This window comes from Lipotes vexillifer, unplaced genomic scaffold, assembly GCF_000442215.2.
Source record: "Lipotes vexillifer unplaced genomic scaffold, Lipotes_vexillifer_v1.1 scaffold86, whole genome shotgun sequence".
Classification (NCBI taxonomy): Eukaryota; Metazoa; Chordata; class Mammalia; order Artiodactyla; family Lipotidae; genus Lipotes; species Lipotes vexillifer.
In genome coordinates this window covers 4162328-4186658 of record NW_006785406.1, presented here as the reverse complement: position 1 = coordinate 4186658, position 24331 = coordinate 4162328, and the positions used below count along the sequence as shown (strand labels likewise).

Genomic DNA, 24331 nt, shown 5'->3' with positions numbered 1-24331 from the left:
CGCGCAGGCTCAGCGGCCATGGCTCATGGGCCCAGCCGCTCCGCGGCATGTGGGATCTTCCCGGACCAGGGCATGAACCTGTGTCCCCTGCATCGGCAGGCGGACTCTCAACCACTGAGACACCAGGGAAGCCCTTGAATCACTTGTATGGGACATTTCTTCCGGGTTTCCTCTGGCCAATCATCTTGCTTTGCCTGGCTCTGAGTCCGTATCTGGTATACCTGGTGTAACTCAGCGTCCTCCCCTGTGTGCGTGTGCATCTCTTAGCCAAGGTGGATTCTAGTGAAGAGGCCTTTGGGTAGGTTGACATCAACTACTACGGGATGATGCCCCTCCCCTTTTGGTCCCCAAGGAGGCTTTCCGCGCATGTGTAGTCAGGAAGTTCTCCTTGACCTCAGAATGAGGGACACGTGGTCTCTTTGTCACTAATCTGGGCAGAGCTCAGCTCCTCTTCCCTCCTGCTATTGTCTTCATCGTGGAGTGTCTGTCCACAGGGGACCAACTCCAGCGACTCAGCCTGGGGCCCATCCATCTCCTGCCTCAGGCCCGCTGCTCCAGCCTGCTCCCAGCCACTCTGAGGAGGAAGTTTATCTGATAAATGAATTGACTGTTACTTGGGGAGGGATGTGTCTCTTAACTCACTAGCACTGGTTCATGTACAGAATGAAGGTGGAAACAGCTTTTGGCCCATCGGTGGCTGTGAGGCGTGAATGAGACAAGGGAGTAAAGTTCCTGGCCCTGGCCCCGAGGAGCACTGCCTGCAGAGCGAATTGCTCCTGGCGGGATTTCAGTGCCCACAGGTGACTGGGAGGGAGCCAGGAGGCCCCCAGCACACGCAGGGCTAGGCAGGCCAGTCACTCACTGCAGAGGGCAAACCCCCAATTCCCGGGGGCTCTACCCAGGTCTCAGCCACCCTCTGGAGCAGGCACAGGTGCCCTTGGGGCTCTACACTGTTCCCTCCAGTGTCTCCTAGCAGAATCCTGCTCTCTGATAAGACCCATGGAGATGAGCTGTGCGCACTGTCACTATGAGCCGCTGGCCTCCGGTAGGACCCTCATTTCTGCATGACACCTGCAAGTATTAACAGGAACTTTTACTCACTGCCTCAATGGATTCTCTCGACAATGTCTGTGTCACCCAGGAAGACGGGGGAATGCCCACTGGATCAGTCTGCGAGGGCCGCCTAACAAAGTAACACAGACTGGGTGATACTGCAAGGCTTAAACTACAGAAACATTTTCTCACAGTCCTGGAGGCTGGAAGTCTGAGATCAAGGTGTCTGCAGGATTGTTCCCTCTGAGGCTTCACTCATTGCCTTATAGGTGGCCATCTTCTTCCTGTGTCTTCTTGTGGTCTTCCCTGTACACCCGTGTCCAAATTTGCTTGTCTAATAAAGACACCAGTCATATCAGACTACGGTGACCTAATTTTAACTTACCTCTTTAAAGGCCCTCTCCCCAAATGCAGTCTCATTCTGAGGTACTAGGGGTTAGGACTTCAACATGTTGATTGGGATAGGGGACACAATGCAGGCCATAATACCCATTTTATAGACAAAGAAACTGAGGCCCACAGAGACTAAGTTCCTCATTGAGTTAGTGTCCCAGCCAGGACTAACTCAGTATGTTGTCTGTCCCCCAAAACTTATGAAAAGCCTCCTGTTAATCTCATTTGAAAGACCCCAGACCCTAAAGGGTAAACGGGCCAGGGATGGCTTGAGTGCCCACTGCTTGAGAAGATAGAGTCGTGATCAGCCAGGACCGTTCTCTGAGAGGAGTTTAAACTCTGAGATGAGCCTCCTTTTTCTCCATTTCTCTGCCTCTTTCAATTTGGGAGAAACGGCCAGAAACAGTGATTGATCCTTACCCAAACTCACTCTAACTGGAACTAATGGCTTTAGCGAGGATGTGTGAGGCTGGGCGCCTTCCAGCTGTCACACCGCTGCGTACTGGGACTTGAAAGTTTAATGGCTTGGCTGTCAGGAATGGTGCAGCCCCCTAGGGATTTCTGTTTTCCTTTTTCAGTGATTTTTAATTCTCAGAAAAATGTGCTGAGCCGTCGGCCCTGGAGGCGGAACCTCTCTCTCTGAGCAAAGCTGAGGAACTCCCCGTGGTGCAGCTCCGCTTGGGCAGTGGGCGCCTGCATGGGGTGGTAGGAGTGCCCCTCGGAAAACGCGCACCTACACCACAGGTTCCCACAGACTGCTGGGCTGGGGCCCCGGTCCCCTGCAGGGGTGATCGTCTCCCACCACACCTAGATCCACGAGCCCCTTGAAGAGCTGAGGGGTCTTCCTGGGAGGTGAGAGGCCACACCCAGTGGGAGGCCCCCAGTGCTGACCCCCAAGGGCCTGGATCTGGGAGTGAGGCAGGCACCTGCTTCAGCCATGCAGACCACCAAGAGCACACGGCTATGGGGACAAAGTCAGGTTTATCACTTGCTGCAGCAGGAGAGAAACTCTGGGGGAACCTGGGACGTCTCAGGAAGAGGGATTGGAAGGGGTGGTTGTGAGGTTTGGGACTGTACTGGGTGATCTGGGGGAAGTTAAGAGTAAGGACTTGTTCTGCATTTGGTGCTGTCAGGCACCGGGGGCTCTTGGACGACTGGGTAGCTTACAGTTTGTACCCAGTGGACAGGAGTGAAGCAGGCCTAGAGCCATCGTGGGTAAACAGTAGTCCCTCACGGAGCTGGCTGGAAGGCGCGTGTTGAGTCTGTGTGGCTGCGGAGCATCCTTGCCTCTCCGTTCAGATGCAGTCACGGCGTGGTCTTCTCTCTGTGCCCTCCCACCAGGATCACAGAGTACCTGTCTGCTGGTCGCTGATACTCTGTGAGCGTTCGTGTGCAGGCGACAGTGCCGTGGCCCAGCTGTTAGCCGCCGCTGCCTGCTGTCAGGGCCAGGGATTTGCTTCCTCCAGCTAGACTGAGCTTCCTGAGCCCCGTCCTCAGCGGCAGGAGGGAGGGCTCGGGACAGAGCTGGTGTGTCAGGGTCTCTGCCTCACAGTGGCTACACAGGGCTCTCCAGGCTGGGACCGAGGTGCAGTTTCTTTGGGAAGCAGGACCCACTCTGACCTCAGAAATGCTGGATCCCACACTCCTGCCTGTGTCACCTTCTACCCTGGGAGTCAGTCGCACGCCTCTGCGGTAAATGAGGTAGAACAGAGTGACTGAGAACGGCGGCGTGGTGCCCTCAGACAGAGCCACCAGCTTTGTCCTTCCCCCACGGGAGGGCCTTACCTCAAGTTGAGGGGGGTAATCCCTATTTCATAGAACTGCTGTGAGGATTCTGGCAGGTAATGCAGGGGAACTAGAAAGTAAGCTTCCAGAGGGCAGGAACTTGGCCTCTCTATTCCCTGATCTTTCTCTGGCGCCCTGGACAGTGCCTGGCACATAGTAGATGCACAGCAAATAGTGATTAAATCAACAAAGATGTGCCCAGCAAAGTAATTAGTTAATAAGAGGTTTTCTATTTCTATTATATTTGTTTCCTAGGGCTGCCATAACAAAGTATCACAGGGACTTCCCTGGTGGTCCAGTGGTTAAGACTCCACACTTCCACTGCAGGGCGTGTGGGAACTGAGATCCTGGTTGGGAACTAAGATCCCACGTGCCGTGTGGCATGGCCAGAATAATAATAATTTTTAAACAGAAACAAAGTATCACAAACTGTGTGGCTTAAACAACAGAACTTGCTTCTCTCCCAGTCCTGGAGGCTGGAAGTTGGAAGTCTAGGTGTCAGTAGGGTTGGTTCCTCCTGAGTGTTCTGAGGGAGAATCTGCTCCAGGCCTCTCTTGTACCTTCTGATGGATGCCACATCCTTGGCATTCCTTGGCTTGTAGATGTATTAGTTCAGTCTCCACCTTCCTTCTCCCTGTGTGTCAGTGTCCAAATTTCCCTCTTATAAGGACACCAAGTCACATTGGCCTAGGGTCCACCCTAATGACCTCATCTCCACTTGATTACATCTGCAAAAATCTTATTTCCAAATTAGGTTGCATTTACAGGTATTCTGTAGGGGTTAGGACTTTAACACATCCTTTGGGTGGTACACAGTTCCACCCATAACAATAGCTATTGTTTTTATCACCTTATAGTCCTGATTTCCAACATTTTATCCTATTTCCTCAAATGCCATTTTAAAGGTTCCAGAAATGCGAATATTTCTGCACCTAATCCACCTCACCCTCACTTCCTTTTGCACTTGAAATCAGATCCCAAATCCTATGAAACCACACAGAGCTTGGGTTTCAAAAAGAAAAGCCATGGTACAGACAGCCATGGTACAGAGAGCCCGAAACAGTAAATGCTACTAAGTTGCTGTGTGATCTTGGACAAGTTACTCCACCTCTCTGAACCTCAGTTTCCTTAACTGTTAAATGAAGAGATTGGGTCAAACTGACATCTCCTTGAAGACACACAGGGAATAGGCCAGATTCCCTTTCATAACTCCTTCGAGCAGGTGGTCACTTTACCATACTCTCCATGGGCCTGAAGATTCCAAATACAGCTGACTCCCATGTCTGTCTTCACTTTGTGCTGCTAACTGGCTGCGTGCCCTGAGGCAAACCCCTTTCTCTCCAAGGTTCCTCACCTATAAAATGAGAGGGTGGAATTCTCTGCTCTCCCAAGCCTTGACCCTAGACCTTTCTGTCACAGTTCCTCATTATTCCCAAGCAGTGGAGGACGTCTAAGGGAAGAAACTGCCCTCCCATGAGCCCAGTTCCCTAATCTTTCGTGGCTCTGCTAGTTGGCCAGCTGGGATAGGAATGTTCAGTACATGTTGGCCGCCTCCTTCATTTTCATGGGTCAGGTGGTGGCCTGTGCCCCAGCATTAATGAAGCAGTTTTATTGACCCCCCCCCCCACACACACCTGCCGGAATATATCCCAGGCCTTGCTAACTGTCAGTGAAGGGAGACATTGTTAGTCAGAGGGTTACTGAGAAAGCCCAGAGCCCACACCTGATCTGAGATCACAAAAACCCAGATTAAATGTAACCAACAGACACCTGGAATTTCCGACTTGAACAATACCCAGCATCATGCTTGACCTAAAGGTGGTACCAGATACAAGTGAACCTTCTATCCTGTTCTCCAACATGCTCCCATGGCCCACTGCTGTCATTCATCCCCAAGAGCAGAGGTATAGTCTGATGGGTCCTGAATCTAACCCCTGGCACAATGCCAGGTGCACGGAAAGCATGGGAGGGAGGGAGGGAGGAAGACAGACAGAGACAGTGCATCACAGTGATTCCTGACACAAGCTACAGAGTCCAAAAGAACTGCATTCAAATTCTGACTTTGCCATTGACTGGATTTGTGACCTAAAACAAATTTCTTAGCCTCTATGAATTTCAACATTCTCATCTGTAAAATACGAATAATAATATTTACAGGATTGTCATGGGAATTAAATAATTCACTTAGAGCACTTGGCTTAGCGTCTGGCCGGCAAGCACTGGATAAACTGTGGTAGTAACTGACGTCACTGTTTGCAGTGGTTAAAATGATAATAACTGCTTGGATTGCAAGGCCCTCCTATTATTACCATCTGCTCAGCCAACTCCGCAGTACCCCAGGGAGAAGGAATTAGCAGTTGCACAGGGGCAATCAGAGATGAACCCTTGGTGTTTGGGATGCATCTCACCTTGTGGCAGAAATCCAAGAGTGGCCTCCAGGCCAAATCAGAGTGGTGGAGGAGCCCCAGGCGGCTGCCTCTAACTGGGTTCCCTTGGCAAGTGGCGCCACCTTCTGGCTGCTCCAGGAACTGTCTTGCACCCCTAGTCACCCAGCAGCAAAATGTGGTTTGTGCCAAGTTCTGGATGCCTAGAATCATCCCTTCCCTGCCGGAGCCATCCTGATCCGGTGAGGCCAGCCACGCACTTCATGCCGCCCCGCATTCATCTCAGAATTTCCACGACAGCTCCCAATTTCCTGAGGATTAAACATCAACCATAAAATTGCACTTTACCCTGAGACTTTGCATACATTATCCAGCAAGTCTTATTCTCTCCTGCTGCCCTTTGTGGTGGGAGAAACCACCCCCTCCTTTTCTCTTTCAGCTGCATTTTCTGTGGCTTTGGGTTTTAGGTGAGAGCTTGAGTTTGGAGTAGGGGTCCTGAGTCTCACCTAGTCTCAGCTCACTAAAGGCTTTGCCTGGGTCCCTAATCTCTCCACCTTCAGCTTCTGCATCTACAAAAGGACAGAGATAATTACACCTGCCATCATGGCCACCACTCTTTTGAAATTTAAGGAGAATAGCATGAGTGGGGAAAGCCTCTGTCAGTGTCAGAGATTAGGCTGCAGCTCCTCAGCCTGTGGGTGTAATTAGTGTCACGTGTAACTACAGGATCTTAGTGATGTTGGTGCGAGCTGCCTCCGCCTCCTTCCTCACCAGCAGGCTCGACAGTGTAACCTTTGTCATGGTGGCTGCTGTGGAGCTGGCACAGAATTCCTTTTTATTCTGTTCATTCCTCAGGCATTGATGGGTTGACTCTGCACCAGGCACTATGGAATTCAGATATTAAAGAGTCAAAATTCTTGGCCTCCAGGACCTGGAGATCCAAGAGGGACGAGGAGTGAATAAATGAATCCACACATTGTTGAGAGCCTGCCGTATGCCAAGCACAGCGTTGGGCGTGCGATGGATGTCAACTGTGTGTTGAACAGGAGGGACTCACGAGGTCCACTTACAAAATCAGCTTTGGTTTGAAAGGAATTTCTTCCAAGGTCCCTTTCAACGTGTTCAGTGTGAGATAAATACTGTCTCCTGCCCCTGGTTGAGAACATGGATGGTCTCAGGATTTTTCTGATCACTTATAAGTAATTAAAAATTCTGTGCTCGTTCTAAGTCACAAATACTGTCTCAATCCAGTAAACAGCACAGCTAGTCAACTATTATTCAACCTGTGGACCCTCATTCTCCCCGCAAAGGTGGGGACCAGCGTTCTCCCCCCACACACTCCCCCTGCTGTTTCTAACGCAGCCAGCGTGTAAGCAGGAAGGAAGGCGTGGAAAGGAGGGCAGCAAAGTCCTTTCCAGATATGCTGCTGTAAGGTGGCTTCCCAGCGTCTGGGGCTGGCTGTAGTTCAAACCAGATTCCTTCTCCTGGGGACACTTTCATGAGCTCTGCTGAGACCCCCGCTCCCCTGCTGGACCAGCCACTCCTCGGCTGGGGCCCCACGGCCTCCCCCACCCTACAGGTGCCCTCTCGCCAGGCCGCCATGCCTGTAGCGGGTTCTGCCTTTGCTACCGGGGCGGGTGCACCCTTGGGCACTGAAAGAGGGGTGAGTGGCTTCCCCGTCTGGGCTCAAGGAATTTAACATTCTGCTACACATGCACATCTTTTAATCGTCTTGCTACTCTGGGGAGAAAGTTTCCTCATCCCCGTTCTACAAACAGGGACTTCATTTAGAGCACACACATCCCCAACTAACCAAGACAGGGTTTGAAGCCCTGCGTCTCTGGTCAAGGCCCACGGTTCTCCCATGAGTCCTCGCGGCGGTCGCTAAAGAGAGAAGGGCCTGGGCTTCCCTGGTGGCGCAGTGGTTGAGAGTCCGCCTGCCGATGCAGGGGACACGGGTTCGTGCCCGGGACCGGGAGGATCCCACATGCCGCGGAGCGGCTGGGCCCGTGAGCCATAGCCACTGGGCCTGCGCGTCCGGAGCCTGTGCTCTGCAACGGGAGAGGCCACGGCAGTGAGAGGCCCGCGTACCGCAAAAAAAAAAAGAGAGAGAGAGAAGGGCCTGCTGTGAGGCCTGGGGTCGGCCGTCACGCCTCTCTGTGCCTTGGTTCTTCACTTTGCATGATCTCCGAGAGCCCTTTGCGTTCTAAAACTGCGTCGTGGTAGTTCTGAGTTGAGGCTTCCTGAAAGCTGACGGCAGAGAAGTCTACAGGGCCTCACCCCCAGCGTGGAAGGCAGCCCGGCAACTCAGCGCTCTACTTCCTGCTCTAGTGCCCTGCGTCTCCTACAGGCCTATACCTTGAGCAAGCGTGGGGGAGAGAGACACCATTTAACTGGTGCTGGCGTTCTGCTCCCTCAGTGAAGATGTGCCCTGTGCCCAAGAGGTGGAAGGCGTGAATTTGCTTCCTCTTCAGACAGGCTCATTTCCCATGGGTCCCTCCTGGTGTGAGGGATATGCCTTGCTGAGCATGATAGGTGTTTCAAGAGAGGAGCTTTCCAGATAGCATGACTCCTCTTTTAAGTCAACTGTTTCATATGAAGAAGAGCCCCGTCTGTGCTGGATGTACTGACTATGGGTCCCCCAGATGGCACCCTCCTAAGGGATTTCCAAGGATAATTTCCAAGAACATGCACTGGCCGTGTTCTCCTAACACCTTGCTTTGGCGCCGCCTGTAGGACTGCAGAGCACAGCCGCGCACAGTACCCTGCATGTTCTCTGCTGTGTCCCCCTAGATCCTCACAGCCTCTCTGTGGAGTAGCAGAACTGGTGTTATTACCCCCTTTTACAGAGGCGGAAACTGAGGCTCAGAGATGAGAAATCCGTGTCTAGTGATAACCAGAGCCAGGACTGGAACTCGGTTTCCTGTTCCAAGTCTAATACTTTGAGTTCTGTCCCCTCTTTCTTGCTGATGTTCACACAAGAATGAGTGAGCATTTCTCTCCCTTCCCTAATTGTCTCCCTATCCAATCCCATTCCTGGACATGGTGTCCAAACCCACCTTCCCGTACTTCAACCAGCCTCGGGTGTGGGAAGCGGGGTGGAGTCTCAGGCAAAGGAAAAGTGAGGATTCTTCTAGAGTTCTTTCAGTAGACTGTTAGCCCCACACCCACCCTGCCAATCTACTGACCGGTCCATTCTACACCGTCGTAATAAGTTGAGGTTATGTGTCCACATAACAAATAAATTGAGGTTATTTGTCCCCTTCATTAAATTAGCCTGGGTTAATTAAATTAAATTAGCAGACACAGGCTCAGGGGTAAAGCATATTAATTCCTGATTGCCCTTAAGTGTCCCTTAAGTTCCAGTGAAGGGTAACAAAGGCAATGTTTATTGAGCACTTACTATATGCCAGGATTTGTTCTGAGGTTCTTGCATATCCTAACTCATTTGACCTCACATCAGCTTTATGAGGCCCATACTTTTATGACCCCCTTTTTAAAGAAGAGGAAACTCACAGACATAGAAAACAAATTTATGATTACCAAAAGGGAAGGGGAGAGGGAGGGATAAATTAGGAGTTTGGGATTAACATATACACACTAATATATATAAAACAGATAACCAACAAGGACCTACTGTATAGCACAGGGAACTCTACTCAATATTTTGTAATAACCTATAAGGGAAAAATCTCTGAAAAAGAATATATACATATATACACACATAACTGAACGACTGTGCTGTACACCTGAAACTAACACATTGTAAATCAACTATACTTCGATAAAAAAATAAAATTAAAAAAATAAAATAAAGATGAGGAAACTGAGGCACAGAGCAGTTAAATAACTTTTGCAAGGTCACACAGCTAGGAGATGACAGAGACAAGACTTTCAGCTTGGGTAGTTTGATTCCAGAGCCTGTGTGCCCAGCAACCCTCTAGATGGACGACTGCTCGCAGCATCCTGACCCTGGAGAGTTTCTGGGATGAGAAGTACACTTGTCTTAGATGGATTCCCAAGAGGCAGACCCCAAGTATAGGACTCTAGCAGGTGGCATATTATGGAGGTGTCCCCGGGAAGCCTGTGAGGGAGGAGGGAGCAAGCAAACCATCTCAGGCCAAGAGCCAGCTTCAGGGGAACTCAGGAGGGGAAGTTCCACCTCTGAGTTGTCCCAACCCCAAGCAAGGGGCTTTCACACCCCATGCCTGTCAGTCATTCCCAGAGGACTCGCCCGGGGAACTGAAAAGTGGGCTCTGCTGGCCGAAGGGCACTGCTCCAAAAAGAGCCCCGACTACGGACCCCGGGAAGTGAAAGCACAGGGAACCCACAGGCGCAAAATGGGTGGAAAAAACAACCCAAGGGGATGTGGCCGAGCGCTGACAGTGTCTGCTCTAGCAGCCGCCCCTGAACTAGGGAAGAGGAGTTTGCAATCCGGTTTAAGCCTCAACAAGTACCCCACGTATTTCTGAGCAACACAAATTCCTCCGATGTTGGCAAGCGCCCGGGAAACAAATCTTGTCAGAGGGTAGCCGAGGATAACTATTTCTGCAGGGCCTCCTCCCAGTAAACACAAAGCGCCTTTCCGAGCCCACGTGACCGTGGCCATGCCCACGGGGCCGGCCCACGCCTCTGCAGCCGCCTCCCAGCCCCAGCACACGGGCCGCGCTGCTCCGCCCCTCTCCCACGCCGGGAGAAACCCGCGCCATCTTCATGCGCGCTGCCCAGAAGCCTCTTCTGGAGCTCTAGAGGTCCCCCTGCGCTCCACCTAGTGGTCTCCCACCACCGCTGACCTGCCTTCTCCATCCAACTCTTCCAGCCACTCTCGCTCTACGTGATAGGGGCCTGGGGCATGCCAGTCACTGCACTGATTTTCGTCCCCTCGTTGTTTTGTGACGTTATCTCATTCTTCTTAATCATGAAATATGTCAAACACTAATAAAGGGGTGCCCAACATCCAAAAGTGTCCACCTTAATGTTATTTGCTACAGACCTCTTTTAAAAACACAAAATCAAAGATTCCAGATACAACTGAAACACCCTTTGTGCTCCTCCGTCCTGATTCCATTCCCCTCCCCAGAGGCCGCCACTGCTCTACATTTGGCACTTATCATTCCCACCAGTGTTGTTTCAATTTTACTATATATGTATATAAATCCTTTATAGGATTGTTTTGCATGATTTTAAACTTTATATTCAATTGTATTACACTGTGTATTAGTCAAGGTTCTCCAGAAAAACAGAACCAACAGGATGTTGAGAGAGAGAAAGAGATTTATTTTAAGGAATTGGCTCACACTATAATGAGGCTAGAAGTCCAAAATCAAGGTGCCCGCAGGTTGGAGATCCAGGGAAGGGCTGTTGTTCCAGGTCAAGTCCAAAGGCCATCTGCCGGCTCTGGGGGCCTCAGTTCAGGATAGTTTAGAATAGTTTGTTCTATTCAGGCCTTCAGCTGACTGGATGAGACCCCGCCAACGTTGTGGAAGACAAGCCACTTTACTCAGAGTCACCAATTCAAATGTTAATCTCATCCAGAGTAATATTTGACCAAATCTCTGGGCACTATGGCCCAGCCAAACTGACACATAAAATTAACCATCACACACTGCTTCCTTCAGCAACTTGCTTTCTTCACTCCTCGTTTTGATTTTGAGATTTATCCATGTTTATACATAGAGCATTTCATTGCATTTATACCATAGGTTATGAATTTTTCTGCGGATGGATAGAAGTTGCTTTCGGTTTCACTATCACAAACAGGAGGGGCATGAACCTTCTCATGCACACATGCGAGAGTCCCCCTAGGTCCGAGGTGGGCAAACTATAGGCAGAAATCTAACCAGGCGCCTGCTTTTGTAAATAACGTTTGACTGGAACACAGTCACACCCGTTCATGTATAAATTGTCTAAGGCTGCTTTCATACTCCCAAGCAGAGATGTGTAGTTGCAACAAAGACCACAAAACCTAAAGTATTTCCTCCCTGGCCCACTATAGAAAGAGTTTCTGGGAATTCCCTGGTGGTCCAGTGGTTAGGACTCTGCACTCTCACTGCGGAGGGCCTGGGTTCAATCCCTGGTCGGGGAACTAAGATCTCACAAGCTTCGTGACGTGACCAAAATTAAAAAAAAAAAAGAGTTTCTTCCCCGTCTCCAGGTCGAGTTTCTTCCCCGTCTCCAGGTCAGTACCTAGGAGCAGAATGGGCTGTGCCCATCACCAGCTTTTATACGGCATTGTCAAATGGCTCTCCAAAGTGGCCACACCAATTTACCCTCCCAGAAACAGTGTGTGAGATCCCCACTTTCTTCACATCCTCACCTCCCAAAGGTTTGCCAGTCTGATACTTGTGAACTGGTTTCTCATCCTTATTTCACGTTTGGCTCTTTAAACACATATCACTTATTCATTCAACAAACATCTATTAAGGGATCATTGTGTGCCTGGTACTATCAAGATAAAGCTGCCTCTTTTACAAGAGAAAACACTGAGCTACTTAGTGTGAGAATCACAGCTCAAACATGGTGGTAAGGCAAGATAGTCGCATGTGGGTATTGCAGGCATGCCCTGGAGAGGGTAGCACCATGAACATAAAATCAAACAGCGGACATTGTTCTGCAGGCCTGAGGATGCTCAGTTGGAAAATAAAACAACAATTTGGCTCTCTGCCCACAGCTTCTGACAGGGGCACCTCCATCGCAATTCTTAGCAGAAAGGACCCATATTTCACACAGGCATCAGTAGAGTTGCTTAGTAATTAAACTGGTTTTCAGTCTTCTCTTTTGACCTTAGAAAATAAAACATCTGCAATTATAAGAGAAAGACTGAGTGTGAGAAAGAAACTGTCCATAATTTATACAGCAAGACATACAGCTTTATTGTTTAAAGTTACCAACACAGCCAATAAATAAAGGAAAAGGGAGGTGGAGTGTGAGTGAGCTAAATCTTCATTTGTCCGCCAGGAAGTCAATAAATAATGCCTGTGGCTGACAACTCAAACAATCAAGAAGTTTGTAGAAATGTGGGGCAAGCTCTGGACAAGTGAACAGCTGGGGACTAGGACATGGGGAGAGAAAAATGTGGGAAGGGGAACGCTTTCCTTTACAAGCCTTTATAATCATCTCTTTTTAGTATTGTTTAATTTTTTAAACAAATGTATGTACTGCTTTAATAATTTTTAAATTGAAATACAAGAAGTACAAAAGAGAGCATCTGAAATAATTATAGATAAAGTGATATGTATGTAATAACCTCAGAGATGGGAGTAGAGGTCACTGGGAATAGAGATTTTTTAAAAAGTTAGCTGTGAGATTGTCATTGTTGAAGTAAGGAGGTGAGTCTCTCTCTACCTTTATATGTAGTTTGATGGAGTTGAAATTTCCCACAATAAAAAGTATTTTTGAAAAAAGGAAAAAAGAGCAATGAGCTGTGTCAGACTGATACAGATTAAATTCAGCTGGGCCACTTAGTTCTGGGGGCAAGTTCCTGAACTCTCTGGGCCTCAGTTTCCCCATCTGTATAATGGAAATTATACAGATGCACCCATTCTGAGGGCAGAGATGAGAGACTGTACCTGTCTCAGGGACACACATGTTAGTGGTAGGGGAAGACAGAAAAATATCAGAATAAAGTCTAACATGGCAACTACGGTGATAGAGGTATACCCACACGGAATATGGGAAGTACAGAGGATGACCAGGACAGCCTGAGTTGCTTTTTTTTAATTTATTTTATGGAAGTATAATTGATTTACAATGTTGTGTTAATTCCTGATCTGGGTTTTGAAGGATGGGTAGGAGTTCACCTGGCAGATAAGGAAAGCATGGAGGCTGGATGGCCTAGTTAGGTCATGACACACAGAGGTAGCAACATGAGTCAAGGTCTGGAAGCTGGAGAGGCCCACATCTGTTCAGAAAAATAGTTCAGCCTACAGCAGGGGAGAGAAGAAGAGATAAAGCCAGAGTGAAAAGCAGGGCCAAGTTGTGAGGGTTTATTCAAGAGCACAACCCTGAATAAATTCAAATTGCATCTTAGTAAGTTCATTCCAGTAGAAAGGGGAATGAGAAGTTGGAAAGCAGTTGCTCCAAATCTAGGAAGCAAAGAGAGACAGAGAGACAGAGATATCACAGAGGGAGACCAGCTGGCTGCCCAAACAGAGCCTCCCAGGGTCACTGTATCTTGATGTGCCTGGTGCTCAACACTCAGATTTTATTAGGGCATGTGTAGAAAATTAGGCCCTGAAGGGCCGGGTCATGACACATACATCCAGGCTTACATACTGGTGTACCGTGGCAGTTAAACTCTTTAGTGCCCAAAGCAAGCCCTCCTATATCCAGCCAAGGTAGCTGCAGGCAGGATGCTGGGTGAGCCCAGAGCCAGAACTTGTGGGAACAGGATGAGAGAGGCCTCCACAGAAGGTGAATCCTAGGGGACTTTGTCCTCCTCGAGACAGAGGGCAGCCTCTAGGGACAAGGTCCTCCTGATCGCCCAGCACTGTGAACACCAGCACCCACCAGCTCTGGCCTCTCACTCCACACTCCTCCGACCTCTCCTACTAAGACCTTCTTCCCTCAGCCAGAGCACAGTGTGTTGATGAGGTCAAGGCTTACATGCAGTACAACTCAGAAGTGTCCACCATCCTGAACTTGCCCGGAAGACCTGACCTCTGCCCTCAGTGTGCCTGATTCTCCTGGGACCCACAGTGGCTGTGACTGTGCTGTGGGGGAGCTGTCTGGGACATGGCACCCTCTCCACTACCTGATGACACGTCCCCTAACTCCACTTGCAGGTGCAACCTTAACTCACTGTGTGGGCTCCGTATTTTCCATCTTCAGGTAACAACTATCAGGTTGAACCAGAAAACAGACGATTGGGGCTCAAAGCAAGGCTGGATAAGGGACAGAAATGGAGTGAAGCTCATTAGTGTGGGGAATTGATATGTTCTGATTTGGGAGTGAAGGAGAGGGAGGTACCAAAGGTGATTCTCAGGTTGGAACTAGGTAGGAACCTGGATGTCCCTGGAGGGTCTCCCCTTCCTGGTTGTCCATGAAGAAGCAGCACTATTTCTGGGCTCATTAATCCAACTGTATGTCCTGTACCAGACACTGTGCTGGGGATGAACAACAGCAGGACAGAAAAGCGGTGCCTGGCCTCAAGGAGTTCATATTCTGGCAGCAAATACAGAGATAACAACTAATAAACCAATAAACAAAAAAAATTGGTAATAATTACAAGCTGTGCTAAGTGTTTTAAAGAAAGTGAACAAGGCAGAGAGGGGCAGAGAGGAAGGAGGTCCTACCTTAGGCAGGGTGGTCAGGATGAGGGAGCCACCCAAACACAGGAGAGGGGAGAGCAGTCCAGGCAGAGGAGTCCACACGTGCTGAAGCCTCAAGGCAGGAGAGAGGCCCACGTGGTCCACAAAGACCCGGCACCAGCAGGGTGGAGCCTGTGAGCAGTGGGAAGATTGACACATATGCAGGGCCTTGAGGGCCGCTGTCAGAAGCTTGGATTTTATCTTAAGCACAAGAAACACCTCGGAAGAGTTTTAATTTAATTTAATCAGAGTGACATGATCTGATGTGAAGAGTTGAAGAAAATCACTCTGGAAGCAGAATGAAGAATGGACTCAAGCAGGAGAGGACAGAGGATTAAGAGGATGTTGCCATGGGGTCGGAGGGCGTGATGGGGGTGTGCAGCAGGGTGACATCAGTGGAGATGTGAGAAGTAGATGGATTCAAGATACATTGGGGCGGGGGGGGGGCGGGAATTGACTAACCTTGGTGTTGGATTAGATGTGGGAGATGAGAGAAAGCGCAATGTCAAGACTCCCTGGTTTCTGTTAGTACTGTTAAGTGGCATGGAGCTGGGGTGGGGGGTGGGGGGTGCAGTTTGCTTTTAGAGAGCAAAAATTCCATTTTGGCCACGTTAAGTTTGAGACATCCGAGCCAAGTAGAGAAGATGTCAAGGAGAGAATGGTACGCAAGCCTAGAGTAGAAAGGAAGGTTCTGAGCTAGAGATATAAATGCAGAAGTCATCCGCACATACATTTCAAGCCATGTGAATGGATCAGATAACTCAGTGATTAAAGAGAAAAAGCCCCAGGACCCAGTCCTGAGAACTCTAGCATTTAGAGGTCAGACAAGGGAGACAGACTTCATGAAGGAGGAAGCTGAAAGATGGCCAACGAAGTAGGAAGAGCAGGGGAGAGTGGTTCATGGAAGCCAAGAGAGGAAAGTGTGTCTCATGACGAATGTAGCGGCACATCAGGATGAGCACAGAGAAGCATCCGGCTGGCTGGGGACATGCTGGCCTTCACCATCCTGGTGAAGATGCAGTAAGAGTGGGGTATAGGGACAGATGATGATTTCTTGTTCATTTATTGCTGGAAGCAAGTCATGCTGAGCATTTATCCTAAACTTGAAAGTCAAACAAATGTGAGAAGTGTTTCCAGGGCTCTTGCATCTGCCAGTGCACCAGCTGAGTCTCATTTCCCAGGGCCCAGTCTTACCCACCTCCACCCACCTCCTCCCTCACCTGCAGCTCTGTTTGCTGGGATGCCAATATCATTAACTCCAAATAAAGCTCTAATTATACCCTTGGGCCCAAATGATAACCCTTTTGAAAATGCTGCTCATCCTTGCCTTTTTGAAACAGAATGAAGGTAAAATCCCTCACCTGCCTGCCACCACCAGCTCCATTTATTTTTATAACTGCATCCGCAGTGAGAATGGCAGTAGGAAAGGGTAAAATCCTCATCATCGTAGTACCAGGGACCAGGGCTTTGCAAATGACTATGGATGGAAAAACTGAAAGAAAAATAACATGAAGCCACTAGATAGAAGTCTTCATTCAGCCAACTGTGCATCCAGAAAAAGCAGAGTGGGGTCAGTGCCAGACCACACATACCCAGCAGACTCACTCAACAATCACTGAACAACTGCTCTGTCCTAAGACGAATAACAACAATAAAGATGGCTACCATTCATGCTTACTCTGCTCTAGGCATTCAGCCAGTGCTTCGCATGCATCGGCTCATTTGTTTCTCACAACTATCCCAGGGGCAGGGACTGGCATTATCCACATTCTACGGATGAGGAAACTGAATCTTAGAGTCACTTATCCCGTAACTGGCCCAAATTGGTGAGGGAGGAGCTGGGGTCAAGAATAGGCTAATGTGGTCATTGCCTGCATACTGTTTACACTGCGTGGAGAGACAGGGACATGCTCCGCTGTGGGGGGAACGTGACCCAGATGCAGGATGATTCAAGGAGGGAGGTACGGAGACAGCTAGGGCCCATGTGCAGCCAATAGCTCTGGCTAAAAGCCTAGGGGCCATCCTCAATTCCTCTCCCTCACTCTCCCCATGACTACTCCATCCCCACCATCCCTCAACCACCCTAGTCAAAGCCACCATCACCTCCCCTGGATGAGTGCAGGAGCCCCCTAGCTGGGCCCTCGGCATGGCCCCCTGTGTCCCACAGGAGTCAGGGGTATCCACTTACCACGCAGGTTACCCCTGTGCCTGCTCAAAACCTTCCATTGGCATCCCAGCAAATGCCACTTCCTTCCCACTCTTCCCAAGGCCTTCCCCCCAGGATCTGGTCTTTGCCTGCCTTTCTACCGCATCTCCTACCATAGCTGCTGATTCCCCAAAACCAGCACAGAGCCTGGCACAGAGGAAATAATAATCACGTGCTGAAGACATGAAGGCAGTAATGAATGAGCAAATAAAGAAGCTTCGTAGAGGAAGCCACGTTTGAGAGGAGCATTAAAGTGGGGAAGGGTTTCTCAGGTGGCCAGGGCCAGGGAGTGTCGGGTGGTAAGACCAGGTGTTCTAGGCAGAGGCAACGGCGTGGGTCAGGACAGCAAGGAGGTCCAGGAGCAGCCTGGGGGTGGTCTGAGCAGGACCGGAGGCAGGTCTGTGCAAAGCAAAGGCTGTCAAAGTCGAGTGTGCATCGTAAGCCCCTGGAAATCATGTTAAAACACAGATCATTAGGACCCACTCCAGAGATTCTGACCCAGACATCTGAGGTAGGGTCTGAGAATGTGCATTTCTCACAAGTTTCAGGTGGCGCTGATGCTGCCGGTCCAGGGACCACACTTTGAGAACCACTGGTGTAAAGTGTGCGTCCATGTAGAGGCGCAAAGGAAGACAACTCCAGGGAAGTCAGATGAGGTGGCCGCCGGCCAAGCCCGGAGCAGCTTGAGCCTCCACAGCTGGTGGGCAGCGCCCCGCCCTGCACCGTCCCTCACAGAACACATCTCTGCCCCCATGACCTCTGACTGCCATTCCCCTGCTGCTCAACCCCAGCTACTCATGCACAGCATTTTAGGCTTTGAAGGTGAATTTTGTTTCTGGCTCCAGCGAAATTAATGGGTCCTAATCCCTTAAAACCGGCTAATCTCACATAGCAATTCGCACTGCTGCTGCTATGACAGTGCCTCCTTTCAACAGAAGACCTGGTGTTAAGTTACGTAGCCTTGATGGTAGGAGTCCCAGCTCTGTTTGGGCAGGAGGACAGAAAGGAGAAGATGTCATCTGCTGGTGACCCCAGCACACCATGCGCAAGCTGCTAGCCTGCCCTCCCTTAAATCTGCCCTTGAGTGCAAATGTTACATCAGTTTATACTTTTCTCCTACTAGAAAAGTGGGCAGGAGTGGTCCCAGGGTCATGGGTAAGTATGTTTGTGTTCACAGCATCAGTCAGGGACTGTACATTTGGTATTTTTATCACCTTCTCCCCTGGAAAGAAAAGGTGACCAGAGAAGTGAGGTTAATTTGCATCCACTTCAGCCATAAATTCAAGAGGACCAGATAGCTAATGTACATCTCTCGAAGTTTTAAACACAAGTGCCCTCTCCTCTCTAGGGCCCAACAGCAAAGTTCACAGCCGCAGAAACCCCCTGGGCCTTCAGAGGCGGACCGCAGATCTGCCTCAGCTCTCCTCGGCTTACAAGGCTCGGAAATGAAAGCTCAGGGACTTGGAGTGGGAGACGGTTTGGTTTGATTGTTTAGCGTCCTCACACCCAGTACGGAAGATGCCTCTTTGTCTTTGTGTTGCAGCCCAAATAGGAACCAGGAGTCCTGACTGTTCTATGTTACAGCAAAGACAGAAAACAGTCCTCCACAGCAGAGTCTCTCTTGATTCTGATGTGTCTGTCAGTTTCCAAAACAGATGACAAAGATATGCACACTTTCAAGTCACATTAACCTGGTTTGACCTTCTGGCTCTGCCACATTCCAGCTATGCGATTTGGGCAATTATCATACACTCTCTGAGCCTAGGCATTCTCATCCATAAAATGATATCAGCGTTAGAGGAGGGCCGTGACCATTTAGTGTAGTCATGAATATTGAGTATTGGGTGGAAGGTGGGGAACAGTCAGTGAGCTGGGATCTGTATAACAATTGGCTCTCCATGGATGAAACGCTCTACTTTATGGTGTTCGCCAATTTCCCTAGTGTAGCTACTCTCACCACAGCTGACATCGAGCTACCAGCATGAATGCAGAGTTGGGAAGAGATGCATTGTAGGACAGTGTTACATAGTGTTCCCACCTGTCGACTGAAGAAAAACACACAACTTAAAAGTTGAGAGTTAAGTTTTATTAGGGAAACTTACTGAGGACTATAGCCCCAGAGACAGCCTCCCAAATAGCTCTGAGGAACTGCTCAGAAGAGGTAAGGTAAGAGGCAGCATATATTGGAGTTTTTTGCTGGAAAACAACATATGGTCGAACATCAAAAGATTGCTGCTAATCACAAGAAACTGACATCTCAAGTTAATGATTTTAGTGCTTTCCTATATAAAGGAAGATGCAGAGTCTGGGCTCATTGAAATTATTTCTTCAATATGCATCTTAACTCTCTGGGGCCAGTATCCAAAGCACAGAAGACTTCCTGTTTTCCTCCACCCTGAGTTCTCTGGGTGCACCATGGGGCTGGGGGCAGCTGCAGGGGCTAATGGCCTGGTCCTTGTAGAACTGGAATGGTGGGCAACATTCTTGTTTACTGGAATGGCAAGCAATGTTCCCTGTCCACAATCATTACAGATACAATAGAAGCAAATAACCTCAAAAGCAGAGATGACTGTCAAACATAGTAAAACAATTAGGAAGTGATGAGTAGTCATTACCTTTGTATTTTGAGTATTTGTTACCTTTGTTTTTAGTATAATTTATGTAAGTTCACATAATTAAAATTTTCTTGGTGGCTGTGTTTAACAACCGGCTCACGAAACTCCTGAAATATTTATTTGACAGTCTGTCCTGGCAAGCAGGTACAAGCCAGTACAAGCCAGCTTCAGCATGTGGGTGGGCCACACCTGTAGGCAGTAAATCCAACTTCTCTCCCTCTTCCTTTCCTGTCCTCAGTCCCGGGGAAGGTTTCATGGTTTTCCCAGGTATAGAGACAAAGATGGTCCCTGTCCACTGCAGGCACCACACTTACTTTTGGTCTTGGCCACCATCGCAGTCCTCTGCCTGTGCTAAACCTCAGCCAACGTCCCAGCCCTGGACCCGCCGCCTGGCCCTTTCCTGGCTGGGGGCGCTGAGCCACCCCTGACACCCAGAGGACGTGGCCTCTGTGGGGCTGAGGGGCCGCGGGAGGACAGAGGAAGGCTCTCTACGCTCAGCAATGGCCTGGAGGTCTATTTTAGGATCCAGTCTGTGGAAATGGGGAAGCACGGCCAGCAAACTGTGCTTTGGCAAGTCAGGGCCTATAATTAGCCTCCACTTGAGGGTCGAATAAACCCCTGGTTGTTACTAAACAACAGCAAAAGCAGGAACCTCCAGCTTCCCTGAGCCCAGAGCTGCCCAGCCTCCTTGGACAGACATTGGACAGAACCTCCCCATCTGCTGGGCAGCGTCCAAAGTGTCCCAGGCAGCCTCCTGTCCTCACCCCCAAGTAAGGAGAAGCAAGTACAGAGCCCTGGCCTCGCCTCCCATCAGCCTGTATCTCCTACCGACTCCTGCACCATTGCTCCCGGCAGCCTCTTACTTATGAAGAGTCTGCAGTCCGCTAGGCAGATGTCACCAATTCATACACAGGGGACAGTTGCTGCTGGGCGGAGCAAATCCCAAGTCAAAAGGCAGCACATGCAAGCGCTAGTGTGTTTGTTCTGGACGGTGGGACATAGGTGACTGCATCCCCAGGCATCTTTCTGCTTTTCCAGAATTGTGTGCCTCTGAATATGGTACACGTATATCCCCCCACGCCCCAGGGTTGGGTTTTGTTTTCTACTTTTTCTGTCCACCCCTTGCATTGCATGTTCTCAAAGCAGAAACAAAACAGAGCTGTACCCACGTGAAGAGTTTAAGCCTCAAGCTCCCTCACTTGCACATCCCCCTTTGTATTAGTAATTTTTTATTCTTTTTCTTAAAGGCAGTCTCCCAACTTGTACAAGCTCCAGGCCCACATCTGCCCGCATCTGGCCCTGCATGGCCATCTAGAGTACTTTGGAAGCCATCATGTCTGCAGCTGGGGTTTTTGAGCCCACAGTCTGGACACCTGCTATGACTCAAGGTCCCATGCTAGGGTGGAATATTTGCCATGGGCACCATTGTGAGAAAACGAGCAGGGTAATTGCCCTGGGCTTCAAATTCATCATCTGCAAAATGGCATCACGGAGCATCCAAAGACAAGGAAAGGGGCTCCTAAATGTGGGTGCAGCAGCATGTGAAGGAGGACGAATAGAGGGCTGGGTCAGAGCAGCCAAAGCCAGTCCTCAGAGGCCTCACATAGCCAGAGCCTTTGAATGAACTATATTCAACGATATTAACTCTATGTTCTTATTTTCTGTATTCTTCTTTTTTTTTTTTTTTTTTTTCTGTTTTTTTTTTTTTTTCTGTTTTTTTTTTTTTTTCTGTTTTTTTTTTTTTTTCTGTTTTTTTTTTTTTTTCTGTTTTTTTTTTTTTTTCTGTTTTTTTTTTTTTTTCTGTTTTTTTTTTTTTTTCTGTTTTTTTTTTTTTTTGGCTGTGTTGGGTCTTCGTTTCTGTGCGAGGGCTTTCTCTAGTTGCGGCGAGTGGGGGGCACTCTTCATCGCGGGGCACAGGCCTCTCACTGTCGCGGCCTCTCTTGTTGCAGAGCACAGGCTCCAGACGCGCAGGCTCAGTAGTTGTGGCTCACGGGCCCAGTTGCTCCGCGCCATGTGGGATCCTCCCAGATCAGGGCTCGAACCCGTGTCCCCTGCATTGGCTGGCAGATTCTCAACCACTGCACCACCCGGGAAGCCCCATTTTCTGTATTCTTTTTTTTTTTTTTTGGCTGTGTTGGGTCTTCGTTTCTGTGCGAGGGCTTTCTCTAGTTGCGGCGAGTGGGGGGCACTCTTCATCGCGGGGCACAGGCCTCTCACTGTCGCGGCCTCTCTTGTTGCAGAGCACAGGCTCCAGACGCGCAGGCTCAGTAGTTGTGGCTCACGGGCCCAGTTGCTCCGCGCCATGTGGGATCCTCCCAGATCAGGGCTCGAACCCGTGTCCCCTGCATTGGCTGGCAGATTCTCAACCACTGCACCACCCGGGAAGCCCCATTTTCTGTATTCTTTTTTTTTTTTTTTGGCTGTGTTGGGTCTTCGTTTCTGTGCGAGGGCTTTCTCTAGTTGCGGCGAGTGGGGGGCACTCTTCATCGCGGGGCACAGGCCTCTCACTGTCGCGGCCTCTCTTGTTGCAGAGCACAGGCTCCAGACGCGCAGGCTCAGTAGTTGTGGCTCACGGGCCCAGTTGCTCCGCGCCATGTGGGATCCTCCCAGATCAGGGCTCGAACCCGTGTCCCCTGCATTGGCTGGCAGATTCTCAACCACTGCACCACCCGGGAAGCCCCATTTTCTGTATTCTTTTTTTTTTTTTTTGGCTGTGTTGGGTCTTCGTTTCTGTGCGAGGGCTTTCTCTAGTTGCGGCGAGTGGGGGGCACTCTTCATCGCGGGGCACAGGCCTCTCACTGTCGCGGCCTCTCTTGTTGCAGAGCACAGGCTCCAGACGCGCAGGCTCAGTAGTTGTGGCTCACGGGCCCAGTTGCTCCGCGCCATGTGGGATCCTCCCAGATCAGGGCTCGAACCCGTGTCCCCTGCATTGGCTGGCAGATTCTCAACCACTGCACCACCAGGGAAGCCCCATTTTCTGTATTCTTGATGCTGTGGCAGCTGGGGCCTCATTGACAGGGAGAGATGGCCCCATTGCTGGGCTAGTGAATCCTAGAGATAGGAACCACTTACCTGTGAGAGTGCCTTTGAGATGCAAACCAACCCATCCTGAGTCAATACCCCAACCTGCCTCCTCTTGCTGGGGCTCACACTCCAAGAGGCAATATTCCTCTGCTCTGACCACCCAGGGCTGGGTACCAGACAACAAGGGACCACCCCTATAGCCCAGAGACCATTGAAATTATTCAAACCAGCCAATCCCAGCTGCTTACACTCCTGTGCCCATTCCTTCCCATGAAAACCACAATAAAGCCTTTTGCCCATGCTTTCCCCTCGCCCCTTCTGCTTCCTGACCAACCCTGGTTCTTCTCTGTGTTGCCCTACATGGTATGGCTGCATCCTCCTCTTGGGAACTGTGAGTAACAAATGATCTTTGCAATGTCAGTTGTCTCCTGATCTGTTGGCCTCTCCATACCAGAATAAAAACAAAGTCCCAGGTACATCTTAAAACACCCTTCTTGGGGGCTTCCAGAAAATGATCTCCAGACCTGGGACAGGGGAAGACTGGGAATGGCTCACCCATGGTCACACAATTCATTCATGCAGGCATTCACTCGACAGGTGTTGATGGAATGTCCACCACAACCAGAGCTTGGAGAAACAGCACTGAACAAGGAGTTGACCCTGGGAAGGGCCACTTCAGCACAGTGAGATGAGGGCTTTGCTGGGGAAACTGAGGGAGCACAGGTGTGGACCAAGTCCCAGATCTGGGTGGAAGGGATGGAGCTCCCCTGTTCCAGTAGGGTCATCCTGTGTTGTTTGTCCACTTCATTGAATTTCCCACCAGCAACCTCATCTTCTCTCTGCTGCAGCCCTGCCCTGACGCACACAGGGGAGCAGGCAACTGGGGTCTCCCCCTCCCTGGTCTTTCTCATCTTACTCCGGTCTCTGACCTCTGGTGCCGGAACTCCTCCACCAAGTCAGCGAAGAACTTCCAACTCATTTACTTTCAAGAGCAAAGGACTGATAAGAGCTTAAAACAGTGATTTGCAACCTTCTTTTTTTTTTCAGTTTTATGTATTTTTATTAAACATAATTTACATATAGTAAAATACACAAATCTTAATGGTACAACTTAACAAATTGTTACCTATTATACATCAATGTAATCACCAGATCCAGATATGGAACATCTTTATCACTCCAGAAAGTTTCCTCAGATTTGCATCCTTATTTTAAAGTAACAGTTAGTTTATCCCCCATCCCAAGCTGAAGATTATCTGAAAGCCAATATGTAAAAAATATATTTATTTTTCAAAGAAGTTTCTCAGGTTAAGAAGATGACTATCCTCCCAATCCCCACCTGTGGGGAACCCTGAGGGGTGCTGAGGGCCAAGTTTGAAAAATCATTCTTCTCCATGAAACCTCCGAACTGTATGTACAATATTTATGTACATACATAAGCTGTATGTACAATGTTTATGTTCACATGTATGTTCTGAGGGTGGACAGAATTCTAGAGCTGAGCTGTCTAGTTCTGGGGCCACCTGTGGCCACCTATGGCTATTTAAATGTAAATTAGTTAAG

General features: G+C 49.5%; 1 protein-coding gene and 1 non-coding gene across 2 annotated transcripts in view; both read left to right on the top strand.

The window, feature by feature from the left end:
• Positions 1–24331, top strand: part of BFSP2 (beaded filament structural protein 2) — a 68726-nt gene that overhangs the window by 13579 nt on the left and 30816 nt on the right. The gene's annotated exons all lie outside the window — the stretch shown is intronic.
• On the top strand, positions 11628–11700 carry TRNAE-CUC (transfer RNA glutamic acid (anticodon CUC)). The gene has a single exon. It is a non-coding gene; the product is annotated as a tRNA-Glu (tRNA).